Here is a 3,235-nt window from a genome sequence, read left to right on the forward strand (position 1 = left end):
CTATAAGTGCAAGTTGAGATTCAAAGATCATATCTGGTTAGAACCTTGGCAGAACTACTTGAAAAATAAGATTTTGCAAACTGGCCTATAGATACTGAACCAAAGTAATTCTTTCTTTCAGCTTAAGATTACTTTGCTCTCCTTAGAAGAATATGGTTAAGCCTAATAGGAAATATGTATACGTATTGGTGGGGAGAAATGGGCTTGCTGTGTGGATGTATGTTTTAAAATGAATAAATAGTATACCTTACTGAGCTCCATAGATGGCTTTATTTGCATTTATTTAATGAAGAGAATACAAATAATGTGTATAGCACTGTATGGTACTTAGATAAATTTTAAATTATCTGTTAATTTTTTTTGGGGGGGGGAAACTTTGATATAGAGGTGGCAAGTTAGTTATCTTTTTTTAATTATTTTAAATTTTAATTCCAGTATGGTTAACATATAGTGTTATATTAGTTTCAGGCATACAATATAGTGATTCAGCAATTCTATACATTACTCAGTGCTCATCTAGATAAGTGTACCCATCATCCCCTTCACCTATTTCACCCATTCCCCCACCGACCTCCCCTCTGGTAACCCTCTGTTTGTTCTCTAAGGGTCTGTTTTTTGGTTTGTCTCTCCCCCCCTCCTTTGTTTTGTTTCTTAAATTCCACGTATGAGTGCAATCATATGATATTTGTCTTCCTCAGCCTGACCTATTTTGCTTAACATTCTACTCTCTAGATCCATCCATGTTGTTGTGAATGACAAGATTTCATTCTTTTTTTATGGCCGAATAATATTCCACATATATATATATATCCCATATTAAGATTCTTTATATAAATAAAGAATATATATATTTTTTATCCATTCATCGATCGATGGACACTGGGCTGCTTCCATAATTTGGCTATCACAAATAATGCTGCAATAAACATAGGGGTGCATATATCCTTTGGAATTAGTATTTTCATATTCTTGGGTAAATACCTAGTAGTGGACATTACTGAATCATATGGTAGCCCTAATTTTAATTTTGTGAGGAACCTCCATACTGTTTTCCACAGTGGCTGCACCAGTTTGCATTCCCACCAACAGTGTGTGAGGCTTCCTTTTCTTCCACATCCTTGCCAACACTTGCTGTTTCTTATGTTTTTGATTTTGGTAATTCTGACAGGTTTGAGGTGATATCTCATGGTAGTTTTGATTTGTATTTTCCTGATGGTGAGTGAGGTTGAGAATCTCTTCATGTTTCTGTTGGCCATGTGTATATCTTTTTTGGAGAGATGTCTGTTCATGTCTTCTGCCCATTTTTAATTGGACTTTTTATTTTTTGGGCGTTGGAAAGTTAGTTTTTTTATACAGCACATGATACAAGCTGCCTAGGCATAAAGTAACATGTCTTGTAAAGACTGCTTGGTCAAAGCTGTAACAGACCGAGGCTTAGAGTTTGGGTCTCCTGATTGAGAATCCTTTGCTCAGTTAGAATAGCTGACTTTCTATTGAAATGGGAACAAAGAAGTCATGTTTCCTTATGTGACTTTCTCATTATTTGTTCTTTTATCTGAGTTGTGCTACAATAGAACTTTCGATCTGCACTAAACTCTGAGTCAGACTAGACTGAAAAATGTGATTAACTTGTTTTCTAAGCCTTCCTGTATAAAACTGAACCACTGGCAGGGAATTAGAAACAGCAAGGGTCACTGCTCCTAAGGCTTTAAGGCTGGTTCTTGTGAATTGGACTAAATGAATTTTTCTTTATTGTTTTGTGATGTGTTCTTACATTGGTAATGGACTCTTAACATACCTCTATGTGAATGAAAAATTACATTTTCCATTCACTGCTTTTATAAGGCCTTATTTTTTCTGTTTAACTTCAGACATGAGAAAATTTGAAACTGTAATTAACATACAGTGTATTTGTTTCTTAACATGGCCTTCTGAGAAGTACCTTACCACAAACCTTGACATCACTTCTCATCACTTGTAAGTAACTTGTGATTTAGAGCTTTGTGTTTATAGATGTTTGTGGATATCTGATGTTGGATGTACTATACACTGAGAAATTTTCTCTTAAAAAAATCCACCCACAAAATGTTATTTTCCTTTGTTTTCAGTGAAATTTTATTTCTCCCCATTGCATAGCCTTATTCAATCCTTTCTTGTTCTACTTTGGCATGCAGGATCATCTGTAGAAGTGAGAAAGATTCTAGCAAAATTTTAGAAAATGTATCATTGGTTAACATGAATTTAAAATAAGAAAGAATCAGGGAATTGAAACTAAAATATCTCCATTCAGTATATTTCTGTCTCTAGTCAATGGGAGTATCTCCTATCAGTCACGAGAATAGGGTTTTTTTGTCAGTTTATGCCCATTCAGCTATCTCCTTGCTTCTAGATATGGAAAGTGATCTCTATTAACATAGCTGCTAGAATTTAAAACTATCCCTCCTCCCCATGACAACAGTGTTCCAACTGGCTACTTTCCTCCCCAACTTGTTTTTAGCCCCATCATTCCTTTTGCTTACATGTATACCTACTGTCTTTCCCCCCAACTATATGTATATGTATATGTATATATCTACATATCTCTATATATCTATATTTACATATAGATATATAGATATTTATATCTGTATCTATATTTATATAGAGATATATATAGATATATAGATATGTAGATATATAGGTAGTAGATATATAGAAGATACTGTGTGTGTGTGTGTGTGTGTGTGTGTGTGTAGAAAAGTTGTTTATTAAGTTGTTCCTAGACTCTCCAGAAGAGTCAGGGCCTGATTCTGAGGTCCGTATGCAAGAACAATAATCCAGTGTCATCACCCCCCCTAAATTTTCTGTGTCTCTAAAGATGGGAACTATTCTAAAGAATAGGAATAGGGAACATCCTATTTATCTATTTTTGTTCCACACCATCTCACACAGTGATTTCCATGTGACAATAGGAATAATCCTATGAAGGAAGGAATATAAGCCGTATTTTATAGGCAAGTTACTAGGCTTAAAAGGCTTAAGGAATTTACTCAGCCCCGCTCAGTCAATGGTAGAGCAGTGTGTGTTTGTTGAAATAAATATATGGGTATAGTTATTTAGAACTGGAATGAATGTAAACTTTTTTGTTTAGATAATATAAACTTTGGGAGATTAGACTCCTGGAGTCACATGCTTCGTCATTCACTTATGCAGGAGGAAGTGCGTTTCTCTAGCCACCAGACAAAACTTCACTCTA

The 3,235-nt window shown here is 34.8% G+C and overlaps 1 protein-coding gene across 1 annotated transcript in view; it reads left to right on the forward strand.

Moving 5' to 3' along the window:
- CDKL2 (cyclin dependent kinase like 2) overlaps positions 1-260 on the forward strand; it is a 53,889-nt gene extending 53,629 nt beyond the window's left edge. The window contains exon 14 of the mRNA XM_043572463.1: positions 1-260. This exon is cut by the window's left edge and continues 1,885 nt beyond it. The gene's annotated coding sequence lies outside the window, so the exon portion shown is untranslated.
- Positions 261-3,235: the final 2,975 nt, after the last annotated feature.

Source organism: Prionailurus bengalensis, chromosome B1 (assembly GCF_016509475.1).
Source record: "Prionailurus bengalensis isolate Pbe53 chromosome B1, Fcat_Pben_1.1_paternal_pri, whole genome shotgun sequence".
Taxonomy (NCBI): domain Eukaryota; kingdom Metazoa; phylum Chordata; class Mammalia; order Carnivora; family Felidae; genus Prionailurus; species Prionailurus bengalensis.